Genomic DNA, 16,858 nt, shown 5'->3' with positions numbered 1-16,858 from the left:
AACGAAGGCCACACGAAAAGTTTCCTTTGGAAAGATAAAGCTTTGAATTAGTCCAAAGAAACCTTTCTGCGTGGATTATCAACCAATATAAGGCTCCATTTCGTAAATGTAGGCGTCTCATAATTATGTATATCGGCAGTGATAGCGGGTTTGTCAATGGTGGTCTCTAGACTTTTGAATCTAAATCTACAGGAGACTATTGTAACGAAATGAACTTTGCAGAAATGGTTTACCGATGTTTTACCTCTTCTGAAAGATAATTTAGTTATTGTCTTAGACAACAGCCCTTATTATTCACGTAAAAAGGAAAAATTCCAGCCGTGTCTGGAAAAAGAATGATATTAAAATAAGCCTTAGTTCAAAAGGAGTGATTTGTTTTTGAAGTGAATCAAATAAAAGGAATGTGGTTTCAAAGGGTTTCACGTATTAAAAGTAATTCTATTGTATTGATGAGTTAGCAAGATGTAGTGGCAAGACCGTGCTTATCCCTGTCATTGTGAACTCAATACAATTGATTTAATTTTGGAAATAAAGAATTACGTAGCGTCAGAAGATACCCGTTTTAAAATATCTGATGTTAAAAATTTATGCTTAAAAGCCATCGATAAAACGGGCCAGCAGGAATGGAAAAACTGTATAAACAGTGTAACGGATACCATTAAACCAAAATATTGGAAACTGGATTATATAATAGAAAACAAAATTCAGCCTCTCATTGAATCTCTTAATACTGGCAGTATTACGGATTTTTCCCAATCAGATGAAGAAAACTAAATTGAATTTATAATTTATTTATTATCATAGAAATTAAATCTAAAATATTAATGAATTTTTACTGTTACTGGACAATTGACAGTTTTGTAACTCTTAAAAAAACCCAAGGAAACTGTGTAACAATAAACGATTGTTACGATTGCTATGATTGTGGGGAGCAGGATACGGCGGAACACGTAGTTTTTTCATGCACGAGGTGAAGAGACTTGAGGGCTGCCATGATGAGCCACGGAGCAGTAAGCGTGGATAATGTAATAAGTGTGATGTTGGCTAACGGAGGTGCTTAGACGAGAATAACGACTGCGGTGTCAGCCATAATTAGAAAAAAGTTAGTGGTGGAGAGGGACAGACAGACTGGAAGACTGCAGATGACCTGAGGCGGAGAGACCGCGATGCCGGACGGCCAACCTTACGGGAGGGCGGCGGGGGCTCCTCGGAGTCGTCGTTCGCCGATGATCCCCTGAGGACGTCGCTCTGGCTATTCTAATTCGGTGACAAGAGTGCCCGGGTGGTTGCACAGGGGCTATGTACATACCATGTGGATTAGGTCTGTCCCCTGCGTGACTAGAGGGGGAGGTTTTTTAGCGGATGAGAGCCCCGCACTTGCTGTCAGATCGGGCTTGGCGGCAGCTGGCAGAGCTTTTTCCTAAGCTAACGGGGACACTCGGGGTGTCCCCGTTAGAGAGGTTGGCATAAAGACCTAGTCCCGGCTCCCGTAATGGGGACCCAGGGACGGCAATTTCGGGCCTGGTGGATCCTATTCTGGGGGTTTGAGGCGAGCGCAAAGTAAGATCCGACTGAGGGGCTGACACGGGAACGCCTGTTAGAGTGTAGGACACTCCCCTCGGTTGTGATATACTAAACTGCATGATCCGGCTCAGGGAAGGTAAAAAAAAAAGAAAAATATGAATAAAATAATTATGGGTTATGAGAAGTACTGAATATGATAAGAAATAATTATTGATCATTACACAATAATATATCACATCATAATATACATAACATATCATATATATCATATCATATCATACATATCAAACATAACATATAATATACATAACATAATATATCATATCACAATAATTTGATAAATTAACATGTCTTAATTTATCTAAATTTAAAATATATGTATAATTTTTATTAAATATGGTTACTGAATATTAACATCGCGTAGTTTCTTTTATATGAGTTTACAGGAGATGCTTGTGTATCGGTCGCCTGAACACTCGTACGCGCAGTTTGTTTACTTCAACTTTATTAGCTAACTGAGTTTGGTATAATGATATGTACAGTGTTTTACTATTAGTAATATAACCCGATATATTAACCATAATCAGAATATTTCTCGTTTTGTAAAATTTATAAGATAGCACTTTTTTTTATTCCTAGGGTGTACGAGGCAATCTGTTCAACTAGTGAACTATAAGCAACTCCTACCCCCTCATGATATATTAAATAAGGATGATATTTATGACATGTATTTGAGATAGAGTCTTGTACAGATTCAGGCCGACCGCTCTTGAGATGTGTGGTACTTTAATTTTTAAAATAAATAGTTTAAATTAAGATTACATTTCAGAAGTAATTTTGAAAGCTTAAAAGATTAATTTACATTTTTCTTAATCCTCATTATGTTTGGTATCTTTTTTTTAATTATTTAGTTTAAGTGTCTTATCATCAGATAAAAAATATTCAAGATTTAATAACTAATTTCAGATTTCAAAACGCTTAAAAAGTTTTGAAGGGTATATTTTAAAATTTATAATAGGTACTGCTCCTCTAAAATTATGAGCATATAGGGAAATATGCACAGAGTAAGTATGTACTTGTATGTATGCACATTCTAAGTACGTTTTCATCCGTATTTTGAATTGAATGTACCATTAAATAGTTCCTATAATATCCAGTACTATTAAATGGAGAGAAGTAATTAAATTAATTAGGAACGGTTCTGCCAGATGGGGTGGAAAGTACCAAAAGGGGAATAGTCATTAATTTTGATACGCGGTACTATAGCTAAATATAGATGCTCACCAGTATACAGATTTTCTACTAAATTCTACACACCCTTGGCCTCAAACCTGTTCAACAATCAGTTCTGCCCCAGTTAATATTGTACTATGTTTAATATAGTACATTACACCAGATGTGTGATAATGTACTAGCTAAACAACTTCAATAATAGCAGAAGAGTGGGATTAATTGACTAAATTACAAGTAATTGTACTACAAAGCCGCTTAGGCAAATCCATCCGCTGTCCTTTAGCAACCGTTAAAATAATTGTTGGGCTTTTTGGTATACTTATACCCGTACAACATATTTACAACTAGAATCACCGAATAAAAATAAAAATGTAAAAATTCATGATTAATTTTACAGAAAAAATTATATACATATTTTTTTAGATATATCAAACAAGGGATAACTTTACTAAAGTTCAGATCCAATATTTGTTCTTTAAAAAAGAGTTTTAAATTATAAATAATAGAATTAAGATGTGACAGAATCATCAGTGTAGATTATCTTTAAAAACCCACCGAATTGGTCTAATGGTGAACTCGTCATGGCAAATCAGCTGATTTCAAAGTCGTAAGTTCTAAAATGAAATCCTAGTAAAGGCAATTATTTTTATACGGATTTGAATACTAGATTTTGGTTAAAGGTTTCTTCTTTGGCGGTTGGGTTTCAATTAACGACACATTTCAGGAATGGTCGACCTTAGCCTGTACAAAACTACACTTCATTTATATTCATACATATCATCCTCAAGTAATAAGTTAGAGTGGTTCCTAAGGCTAAAAAGAAAAAGAAAAAAGAATATCTTTAAAATGGTGTGAGAAATATTATTTACATAATCCAATCTTTATTAAATATTTTTGTTGTAATCTAATTTCCTAAATAAAATTTGCTTCTGTAATACAAAAATATTTTAAAATGAACTACAATTCATTCATTAGCTATTTTTTTTATTAAAAATATAAAACAATTTAAAAATAAATAATTTTTTTTATTTTGGTCGGAATAAAGAGTATATGAATCCAGTAAGAAATTGATAGACATACTACTCCGCGGATAAAAAAACGAACCGATCAAGCATTTGAAGGATGGATGAAGGGAAACCGTGGTAAAATCTTGATAGAGCGGCATCACAAAATAAACAATTAGTTATAAAATAGTAAAAAAAAGGCGGAACGCTAAAATTTTATACGGTTTATGTTTCATTGACAATGATTTTTTCCAAAGCTAACTAAATAACGTTCATGAACTTAGCGTATTAACAAAATATTTAAAAATCCTGAAATTATTTTGCTGTTTCTTGAGTTGCGATTTTTTAACACAGCTCTAACCCTAATATTTTCCCTTTTTATCATCAAAACAAAAATATAATTTTAAATAAATCGTTCATATCATGAAGTATAAATTGTTCGTGCGATGCGCGAAGCTGCCCGGCGCACCACGTGATCCGCTCTGGAGCAGTAGCAGCTAAAATAAAAATATGAGCACATACATCAAACAAACAAACCCACGCACCATCCTTTTTATTTCCTTCTACGAAGTAAAGGTATTGTGATCGCGAAAAATTTCGGTTTGAAGATTTCAACGGAAATATCCATTTTGGCCATATATGAATCCATTTTGATTAGTTTCGGCGTGCCGTATGTACGTGTGCATCTCGAATAATTCAAAAAGATTAGCCGTAGAATGTTGAAATTTTCCATTTAGGACTGTTGTGACATCTAGTTGTGCACCTCTCTTTTTGATTGCAATCGGCTAAACCAAAAAAGCCCAAAAAAGTGGATTTTGGACTTTTTTAACTGCAGTAATAAGCCCTCATCGAGAGCTTTTCAACGTTATCATAAGTGATACTTATTTCCAAATAAAATTTTAATTAATGAAATATTTTGATCTTCCAAGGGGAAGTCACATCGGTTTGAATCCGACTTCATGTAGATATTTTTTAACTTTTTTTTTTTTTTTTTTTTTTAATATATTGATTTATTAATAATTATTAAACTCTTATTGTAAAAAAAATTTACGATAAAAAATAATTCAATAATAACAATAACATTTTTTTTTAAATATGAAAAAATACCAGAACCTTTATTGGCCTCTAAATCACCTTATATCTCTAGAACTACTTGACCGATTTTGACCAAAATTGATCAGATTACTTTTATATATGGGACATTGAATCCATTAAACGTTTAATATAAAAGGTTCAAGGGGTGAACCTGTAGAGGAAGGTCACCCTCAGTATCTTGAAATTTACCCAAATTAAAGTCATATTTTTCTTAGGTACATTTATTAACAACAAAAAAATAACAATATTTGCACAAGAAAAATTTTACAAAATCTCACCCCCACCCTAAAAAATTCACTAAACTACTGCTAAGTTGTCATTTCACAGGTGAGCAGTAAAATTAAATAAATGATTAATATTTAAAGTGCAAAAAGTAACTCGGTCTGGCTGCATCGCTCGGGCGACTCGGTGACTGGTGCGTTAAGCCTCGCGGCTTCACCAGTCTGCCGACCGTATAAGCGAAATTTGTTGTTCTATGTAGGTTGTGAAATTACATTGGTTTATTTATTGTCGACCGTCGCTGCTATTACCGCCACACCCGTCCAAATTAAATACGGTATGCGCGCGCGCTTTAGTTAGAATCATTGAATTAAATAAACGAAAAATATTACATTGAAATAAAATGATAAATAAATTAAGTTGTGTATGTATATATGTGTAAGCCATGTATCAGAAGCAACCTACAGTTGTAGGATTTACCCGGAACGCAGCTTTAGACATGTGTCGGTAAAGTCCTACAAATGTGTTGTCAGCTTTTTTAAATAATAATTACAATATACCGTTAGGATGTAATTTGCTAAACTATGTACTTTCGACCCACCAGGATGGTCTAGTGGTAAACTCGTAATTGTAAATCACCTTCATTTACATCGTACATATTATCCTCATTCATCCTTTGAAATAATACCTTATGGTGGTTCCGGAGTCTAAACAGAAAAAGAGGAAAAAACTATGTATTTTCATGTTAAGTTTATAACAATGCAGTCGTCGGTGGGCCTTTACAATTTCTACGTTATTAAACAGTAACCTCATTAGTAGATTACACGCTTTATATGATTGTACTTGAAAATATATTTGCTTTATTTTTTATTTTAAATTTAAAAATTCTGATTTTTTGCTGCACTAAAATTTTATATTTTTTTCTTGTAAACTTAAATGGTTATCGTAATCTGAAACAGTGTGGATTTTTATGACTCATGTTTCTCGCATAATAACAATCATCCCTGTAGCTACTAGCATAAAAAATAGTCATTATAAATAACATTTAATTAGAAAATAATTTTAGATTTGTATTGATTAGAGATAAATCTTTTCATACTACATTTATAATTGTACTAGTCGACCTGTCTAGCTAGAACCCTCCGGGCCCAGGCGAACCCTGGAGTCGCAGTGCTCACTTCGGTTGCCATTCGCGTCTCCAGACGCGAATGGGAGTGGAGGGCTCCACTCCCTAAACTCTCGGACTGATCGTTATCCTCATGGTTGTGAAAATAATATTGATAAATAACAATTAAAGTATTCAGGCTTTATAGAATCCTGAAAAAAAAAATAAATATAAAAGACAGAAAAATAGGAACTAGTGTAACTAAACTACACACATCTTTGATGACGGAAAATTCATAATTTATTTATTTTTTTGCCATGGAGGCGAAAATATAATAATGAAGTAAAAGAATTAATCATTTTTTTTCTTTAATGAATATCTTTAATTCACAACTGCACTCTTCTTGGGCATGAAGAAATAATTAATATTTTTAATATCTTAACCTTAAAAGAAGCTAGGGCCTCATAAAAGGAGGAGGAGTTTTTAATTTTTTTCTTGTTTTAATTTATCATTAAAACAAGTCCTACAACTGTGTTGTTAGCTTTTTTTTTTTTATTTTCAGTTAGAATATGTCCTTAATTCTTTCCGTTTCCTCGTGACTCATTCTTATAATTAAAATTTTTCTATTGAGTTTTAATTTATAATAATAATAATAGGAGAATCCGTTTTAAAATATTAGAGATTTAGAAGAGTTTGTATTTTGTCATCTTTCTTAGGTAGGCAAGTGATGTAACATTTCGTAGAAAGTGATGTCTGTAAATATTATATACGAGTATAATTAACGATTCAGGAATTTAACACTCTACAAAAATTGTCATTCATCTCTTCCTTTAAAACAATACCTAACGGTGGTCCCGAGGTTAAAAAAAAAATAACAATAATCTGCAAAAATATGGCTAGGACCCGACTTTAGCAATTGGCCTTTAATTTTAAATCTTATGACGATAAAAATGCGGAAAATTGCTAACTTTTTAAAATATTCTAGTAAATTAAATAAATAAAAAGCTAATTATAAATTTCTCTAAATTCCAGCAAGGATTTTTAATTGCTAAGATAAGCAGCTGTTACTGTCCATAAAATCATTCATGAAAATTAATTTAATGAAATTTTTACATGAAAGAAAAAATCGGAAACTCCGTAAGGGAATATTTAAAAAATATAATCGTGTAACTTAATATCTTCTATTGATCGTAGTTTAAATATTCTTACGACGAATTAATCGAAGAATTATTTCAGTAGGATGTATAACCTTCATAACTACATAATTTAAAAAAAATATATAGTATTGAGTTCGCTATTTATTTTTCCAGCTACGTATATTATGCTTTATACAGCGCGGCAGAAAGAAACGGGAAAATTTGAAGTAACTCAAAAAAGTAAAAAAAAACTAATTTACAAATTTTATTGTTGTAAACAAGAAGTAAATTACATGCTATTAAGTGTCCCAACACAAAACTTTGAATTTATAAAAACAATGTCCGTAAGATGATGCCCATTCGAACGTATATTGGAAACGAACGCCAAGGTTTTGCATGGCACTTTGAAACACATTCATGGGAATTGCAGTGAATTCTTCTAGAATCTTCGTTTTCAATTCAGCGATTGTCGTCAGGCGAATAGTATACACATTACTTTTTGAGGTGGCCTCACAAGAAAGAATCGTACACTGACAAACCTGGTGATCTTGGGGGCCAATGAATATCGCCAAACCGTGAACTTACGTGGTTTTCAAATAACTGTCGAACGGCTGCCATTGACGCTCTGGCAGAGGCTCCATCTTGATGAAACCAAGAATTATGAAGATCAGGAAAGTTCTGAAGTTGTTCTGCTACAAAAGTTTTGAGCATATCGTTACGTTACTGTCGTTGCATTCCCTCTCTCATCATCAAAGAAGTAAGGCCCAGTCACACCTCTCGTAGATATGGCACACCAAGCTGTAACCTTTAGGATATGTTATGGTCATTCGTGCAATTGACGAGGGTTTTCAGCTGCCCAATATCTGCAATTTTACTTGTTTACATTCCCACTGATGATCATTATGGAAATGATCATATCCGACATGAAAAGTTTACCGACAAAACTGGGATAGTCATTAATATTTTCCATCATTTTATCAAGAATTATTGTCGCACCAGAAATTTGATGGTTTCAGTTCCTGTACAACTTCAATTTTGTAAGGGTGAAACTTCAAATCACTGTGGAGTATTCAGTGAATGATAGTTCGGTTTAGGTTCAATGTTGCTGCGTGTTTCCTTGCCGATCGTCATGGGCTCCTTCCAACTGAGGTCTGAACTGCTTCAATGTTTTCTGGGGTTCGTTGATCACCTGGTTGTTTCGTTTTTAGAGCTGAACCCATCTTCCTGAAATTCTCAATCCGTGTCTTGATGGCGTGGGAAGATGAAACGCGACCACGACGTCTTAAATTGTAATGACGTCGGAATTCCTGTTGAGCAGCACTCACACTTTTGCCATTCTTGTAAAATACCTTCACAGCAAAAGCACCTTGTTTTCTGACCCACTGACCATGATCACCAAATGGCAGGTAATCGTGCACGGAAGGATGCCACACCCATCTTTCTACCAGCTGCTCAGGACTGTCACAACTACTTTCAAAATTTCCCGTTTTCCTGTACTACTCTGTACTATATAAGGGAAAGTACACAACTCTGATATTGAGCATATTAAAGTACGTTCCATTGAGCCCCTCTAACCAAAAAACATAATTACAGCATTGCAAAGTTCTAGAAGGTATTCGTATACATTTTTCCTGTTTTTTACAAGATATTTCCAGACTAGATGAACCGATTAAATGAAATTTATCAAAATGATTTCTGTGAATGGGGCATAAACGGTGGTGGAAACAGGATGATACGAACTTTATTGATATCATAAAATAAATAGTAAATTTGAACACATAATTTCATGTTCTTTATGTAGCCAAGATGGTGTCTTTCTTAAACTTTTATTGTCTTATTTAAACCCTATTAAAAGAATGAGGTTAAAAAACCTTTTTTTATTTTTTATCGTTTCAAGACTTAAAGTCACATTCTTGTACTAATAAATATTTCTATTATTAGTATAAACTTTTGTTATGACTTTGGATAATCTAATTTAGGAGGGGATAATAAAAAAAATGTTATTTTCACTTTCTTTGTTTGTTATCTTCAACTCTTTTGTGTTGTTTGGTATCTTCAGAATAGATTACTAAATTTTCATTAAATTTTATACGATGATTTCTGACTACGAGACGTAAATGTCATTTTTATTAAAATTGGTCAAAGATGTAAGGAGAAAGATAGGCTAACCGTCGGTTAGATATCTCAAAATTTTATTCAAAGATTAGAATAACTTTGTTATATAATCTTTACTTCCTACTTACATACTTCCACTTATTTAATTTAGATTTTCCCTTCTAAAGTACTAGTCTATCAGGGAAGCAAAAGGAAAATATAATATGCAACTTTCTCTTAGTAACTTTTAGCCAACATTCTATACTACTTAACAGAAAACCTTTCTTGATACTATTATTCTAGCGCAGTCTGGTGGAGAAGAAAGAAAACACAGATTCTTATTTATTTATCCTCTAAATAATACTGCGGCACTTACTGCGTAGTACTTCTGTCTGTTATCAGCGCTTATAAATTTATAATTATATTTTTATCATGCTTTAAAGCTTTAATCTAACGTACGAAATCAGATTTTTAGATATTATTAAATAATACCCTATGTTTTTTTGTTTACCTTGTTTTATACTAACCGATGTTTTTTAGCATTCGATTTTTGAATCTTAGAATAAATTTGATTTTATTAGAGATAGTTACAGTGTTTGCAAAATTAGATAAAATTCAACGTCTAATTCGTATTTTAACGTTCAATTGGGTGTAAGGTATTTTCTATTTAGTAGCGTTTCAATGAAACAGGTAGTAGAACTTAATGGTGCTGTGTTTTGGGCATAAATTTACAGAAATAAGCGTATAAAGAAACGGGAATTCTGATATATATGTAAATATTAGTAGAAAAAAATGAGAAATTAAACCTAAATATCATGAAACCATCGAAGTTAATTTTATTTTTTTGAGGGTGTTAAGAAAAACAAAAAAATAACTGTTTTACCGATTAATTCATTAATACACAATTAATTTACTAACTCAATGATGTAAGGTCTGTTGTATTTATTTCCGATGGAAAACTGTGTCCTTTTCTAGAAAATTTTTGACGACGTCTCTTTCAGTGTATTTCTGTTTCTGATAATACCTTCATACCAAAGTCACGCAACCCAAAACGGATGTCAATGCTACAATTATAAGTTTGTTGTTACAGTGTTCCTAGCGAAAGAGATACCTTGGTGAGACTTAACTGCAACGGAACGGAACGCAAGGATAGTGGGATATATATATCACCCTATTAATGGCAGAATCAGGACAAAAGTCCTTTGCTGCTGGGTCTTCCTTATTTTAGGGCGGGTATTTGCATATTTATTGTCGATTATATATTGGTTTTGTTTATGGATTGAATTTTGGTTTGCGTTCCGATTCATACAGATCAGTTTGTTACTTGGGATGACCTTGGGAGTCCAGCAATCTCTTTGTTTTTTCTTCCGGCACGATTCCCCTTCAGACAGTTCACTAAAGGCCTGTCGGTGCTAGTGACTTCAGGTCTAACATGAATGCGCCTGAAGGGATCCTAGATGTTGAAAGATTCAATGAAACTTTAATACACAAAGTCAAACTATCTTGAATCGACAGACTTCCCTTTTTATTTAAATAGTTTTGCGGCTGTACAATAACAATTCAGTATTAATCATTTATTTGAAACATTATTTAATACCTCAATCTTATTCTGAATACTAAAATGTTTTTACAGCTAAATTTAAGCTGTTACAGTAAGAAACAAATCGTCTATTTCTCTTTCAGTATCTATATTTTGTGAAACAAGAATTGTATTTGATCTTAAACGTAGCAGCCTCCAAGTGCTACATGACGACAGTTTGCACGATCGCTTGTAGAAAGTAACTCAGAAAAGGTTTTTAACAGACTTTTCTTTCGGTTGAAATTGTTAAAAAGGCTATAAAAAACTCAAGTTACACCAGTATCAAATTCGAGTGGTGCAAGAATTGGGAAACCTTAATTTTAAACATTACTTTAATTCTTCGGACGGTTCAAACGTATCGTTCGATGTACTTTGTGTGTTTTGAACGATGTTTTTTTTTTATTCATATGAAACGTGATTTTATCTTTCTAGATATATTGACGGCCAAAATAATAGAGTATGGGGTTCTGTGAATCTTTACGTTTATCATGAAAGGGCATTAAATTCTTAAAATCGTGGTATTAGGTTCTCGATTTCACGATGAAGAGTGAGTGGTCAGGTACATTTTTACAATAGAAACTTAGAAAAATTATTAAAAATTTCTAAGTATGAACTGAAAAGTTGAAATACTACTTATTGCATGAATCTACTATAGTACTCTGCGATTCAAATATGGAGTTGTTACATAAAACTTTCGATGACTCTGTAACTTCCCATGGACTTTTAAGAGATCCAAAATTCTTCACTACCAAATTTTTATTAACGGGGTTATGTTGAACCTATGTTTTCAAGAACAGACACACTTTTGACGAATTGAAAGAACATATCGAAAGCAGCTACTCTATGGAAAGTTGTACTTAACGTGGAGAAACAAGTTTACGCCTGCATCAACATTGAAGGTAGACATTTTAAATATTAATGGTCACATGCAAGTGGATAAAAATTTAAATTTTTAGTTTCCTGTATTATATGGCCTCAGCAATTTTAGGCCTCAGATTAATAGTAGAAGGAAGATTAAAGAAAAACAAACCAACATACTTGGCGTTTATTGACCTAGAAAAGGCATTCGATAACGTAGACTGAAATAAAATGTTCAGCATTTTAAAAAAATTAGGGTTCAAATACAGAAATAGAAGAACAATTGCTAACATGTAGAGGAACCAAACAGCAACAGTAATAATTGAAGAACATAAGAAAGAAGCCGTAATAAGAAAGGGAGTCCGAAAAGGATGTTCCCTATCTTCTTTACTTTTTAATCTTTACATGGAACTAGCAGTTAATGATGTTAAAGAACAATTTAGATTCGGAGTAACAGTATAAGGTGAAAAGATAATGATGCTACGATTTGCTGATGATATAGTAATTCTAGCGGAGAGTAAAAAGGATTAGAAGAAACAATGGACGGCATAGATAAATTCCTACGCAAGAACTATCGCATGAAAATAAACAAGAAGAAAACAAAAGTAATGAAATGTAGTTGAAATAACAAAGATGGACCACTGAATGTGAAAATAGGAGGAGAAAAGATTATGGAGGTAGAAGAATTTTGTTACTTGGGAGGTAGAATTACTAAAGATGGACGAAGCAGGAGCGATATAAAATGCCGAATAGCACAAGCTAAACGAGCCTTCAGTAAGTAATATAATTTGTTTACATCAAAAATTAATTTAAATGTCAGGAAAAGATTTTTGAGAGTGTATGTTTGGATTGTCACTTTATATGGAAGTGAAACTTGGACGATCGGAGTATCTGAGAAGAAAAGATTAGAAGCTTTTGAAATGCGGTGCTATAGGAGAATGTTAAAAATCAGACGGGTGGATAAAGTGACAAATGAAGAGGCATTGCGTCAAATAGATGAAGAAAGAAGCATTTGGAAAAATATAGTTAAAAGAAGAGACAGACTTATTGGCCACATACTAAGGCATCCTGGAATAGTCCATTTGATATTGGAAGGACAGGTAGAAGGAAAAAATTGTGTAGGCAGGCCACGTTTGGAATATGTAAAACAAATTGTTAGGGATGTAGGATGTAGAGGGTATACTTAAATGAAACGACTAACACTAGATAGGGAATCTTGGAGTGCTGCATCAAACCAGTCAAATGACTGAAGATAAAAAAAAAAGTATTATATGGAATTTTTCACGACGTATTTACCGAACTTCAGATACTGATTCAAGACACCAAAACTAGAAAAAGGTTATATCGACGTAAGTCCTATTTCTCTGGATAATTTTTTGCCTGTTTTTATTTCCTCCACTAAACGTAATAAAAATTATCAGCTTACATTAGTAAGCTAAAACATTAGGTTCGCAAGCGTACTGCCGGGTTAATTGTCTGCAATAATACGATTGTTTGTCAACGGAGTTTTACAAATAAGGTGTCATTTTGTTCAAAATAGAATACTTAATAAATTTTTTAAAAGTAATTATGGACAACTCGTTCCTGAGAAATAATTGTTTTTGCTGAAAATCACAAAATGGAGCCCAGAAAAGAAACAAAGCAAAATTGGACTGTCGATATGTACGTTTTTGCATGTTTGATGTTTTTAATCAGTAACTGTAGTTTGGAGAATACGTTCTGTAACACTCTGTATAATTAGATTACTCTTGTCGTTGAATAAATTTGTTTTACGTACGTTTTAACGAGTATGACCTAATGAACACTGTACGTATTACGCCTTTAAATACCCGCTGAAGCGTATTTAAATATAGAAATATTTTTTTATGATATTAATGAAATCATTTAACATCTGTACTTCAATAAAAGCTGTTCTATTTAAGCGGTACGTTAACATAATTGTTAAGAGAAAATATTCCTACTAGTGTTAAAAGTTTTATTGTAAATTGTAAACTGAAAAATAAAATTTAATTCTGACCGTTTATTTAATCAATTTATTAACGTTAATTGAATATGAAACATTCATATGGTCCAAGCTTCTAGGAAGGAAGAATCATAATAGGAATTTTTAATGATGTCTATCTTAATTTATATACACAGTATTCTATTAATCTCATACATTTAAATATTATAAGGGGAGGTATTCCATGAGAGAATGTTTAAGCAGCGTAGCCTCTACGCTTCGTTCATGATTAGTGATGCGCACAGGATATATATATATATATATATATATATATATGAGTATATATAATGGGAGAGGGAGCCGACTAGAATTACAGCTGCATGGATCTTTATAAAGCCTCCTTTCCTCGATGAAGTATACCCGTTTGCAGGCAACAGGATTATATTAATTGTTGCTATTAGCATAACCTAACCTAACTGCAGCTTACTAACGGATATTACCGGTAATAATAATTCGAGCGAATAACAACAGGTTACCTTACCTCATACCTCTTGATTACACGTTACTACCCTCCCCTTTAGTAACATCAATAACAAGAATGTTCGAACGGTGACATTAATTAATACAACTTGCATGCATAAAGTACCATAATAAGAATTGATACTCCATGTGTTTAGCTTGTAATAGAGTATTATATAAATTATTCTAAAATTATACTTCGCGATAAAATATACGTTCCTAGAGAGAGACACGGTGCCCTATATATTTAACTAATGAGTAAAACGAGAATACAGCTGAACAGATACTAAACTGTGGACCAATTACGTATCTATTAGGTGTATAAAATTTACTCTCTTTTTTAATATTTTTATGTTGAACATCCTGCGAATGGGTATTGTTTTATCAAGCTTTTTCCGTGTTGTAACTCAATTAACAAAGTTGGATTTAAATATAGAATACAGAGCGTAGTATGTAATGCTGTTGCTGAAAAGAAAAAAGCATATAATACATTCAAATGGAAAAAATTATACTGTACACAAATTTTAATAATATTAAAGCATAATACAATGAATGGCAGGCATTTTATACGGACATTTGATCTAGAACCCAAAATTGTATTGGATCTGGGTTTAATACACTGAATCAGCCTCACAGCTGGAATCTGGCAACATCTTCAGATGTTTAAGTTACATGGTAAAAGCATATGGTTTATGGCAAACATTGAGATACTCCAAACATTATAGAGTGGAAGACGTAATAATTTGCACTAACTTACTTAGTACCATGCAAAAATGTTTCACAGCGGATCCAATAGTACAGCAATTCTTTTTATATGCAGCGTTACCAATCTAAGAGGAAGCAGTGTATCTTTATAAGGACTTCTAAGCACTGCGGAATTCCCAGTAACGAAGGAACTGATATAGCTGCCCGACTCTCAGCTAATTATTTGAAAGAAAGCTTCAGGCTTGTGAAGCCAAGTGACCTAAAAGCTTCGAACTGTCCGTAATAAGAAAGAAATGCCAAACAATATGGAAAATCCTCAACACAAAACCTAAATCGTATTAAATATTATCCATTTAAATGCAAAATTAGAATAAGCTTAAAAGAAAGGGAGGAAATTGTGTTAACGCATTTGAACCTCAGCCATACTAATATCATAACTTCATAGTTTACTGAATAGGCAAGAACAACCAACCAATATTTGCAGATTCAATACAAAAATTACAGTCAAATATATGTCAGAAGAATGCACCGGATATGAAAATCAGCGACAAAGAAGTGAATTGAAAAAAACTGAAATAAAACTCAATGGCATTGTGGAAAAAATCAAGTTTTGGTGAATTTTCTGCGTGAAACGGGTATATTTCATCACATGTAGTTATAGGTAGGTTATTTATTTCGTCTAAGAACAATTTACACCTTAAATGTGTTACTTATTTTTTGTTGTCTGAAACTGTATTAGCCTCATTTCAGCCCATAGTCTAAAGATAAAATATACGGTGCCGATATTTTTATGATTTGTTGGAAAAATTCTCGTGCATTGATATAGTAGTTAGCTTTAAGTTTTAAATTTAATATTAAAATCTTGATTAAGGAAAACCCTTTACACAGCATTCAGATTATATTATCTTTAAGTTTTTATAAAATTAAAGTTTTTATCATTAAAATTTAATTTTTAAGTTTATAATTAAATTGTTATCATTAAAATTTTATTTAATATAGATTTATTTTGGTTGCGATCTCTGTGTATTTTCTTTTATCCATCATTGCATAAGACTCCACACACCTTACACAGTAATACTTTTTTTTTCTTTTTTTTTTCTTTTTCCTGTTTAGCCTCTGGTAACTACCGTTCAGATAAATCTTCTGAGGATGAATGAGGATGATATGTATGAGTATAAATGAAGTGTAGTCTTGTACATTCTCAGTTTCTACCATTTCTGAGAAGTGCGGTTAATTGAAACCCAACCACCAAAGAACACCGATATCCACGATCTAGTATTCAAGTCCGCGTAAAAATAACTGGCTTTACTAGGACTTGAACGCTGGAACTCTCGACTTCCAAATCAGCTGATTTGGAAGTCGAGAGTTCCTCGACTAGACCAACCCTGTGGGTTTACATAGTAATACTTGAAATTATTTTTAGTTTTTCACCTATAGTTCTTGTTATTCGTATATAAGGAAGTCGCATAAGGTCCTTTATACCTTATGCAGTGACCTGAAGAAAATTTTCATTAAAATGGGTATTCTATCAAAAGGGTGACATTGTGAGTAGAAGCGTGTGGTGCGTGTGTGTTTTTATGTATGACATACGTATATATATATGTGCGTGTGTATGTACTTATATGAATATTTGTGAGGGTGAATCCTCCATATACAGATATGAAATTAGGAACATTGCTCGTCATTAAATTACACAAGCTAATTATCCTGAAACCCGAGTCGTTATATTTAAATTGAAAAGAAATAAATAAATAAAAATTTAAAATAATCATAATAAGAAAAGGAGGTATAGGAAATTAATGGATCAAATCAGGGGCGTCAGAGTTTAGTGAAGATAGTCCCGGT

This window comes from Lycorma delicatula, chromosome 1 (genome assembly GCF_047948215.1).
Source record: "Lycorma delicatula isolate Av1 chromosome 1, ASM4794821v1, whole genome shotgun sequence".
Classification (NCBI taxonomy): domain Eukaryota; kingdom Metazoa; phylum Arthropoda; class Insecta; order Hemiptera; family Fulgoridae; genus Lycorma; species Lycorma delicatula.
Note: the sequence above shows the minus strand (reverse complement) of the source record.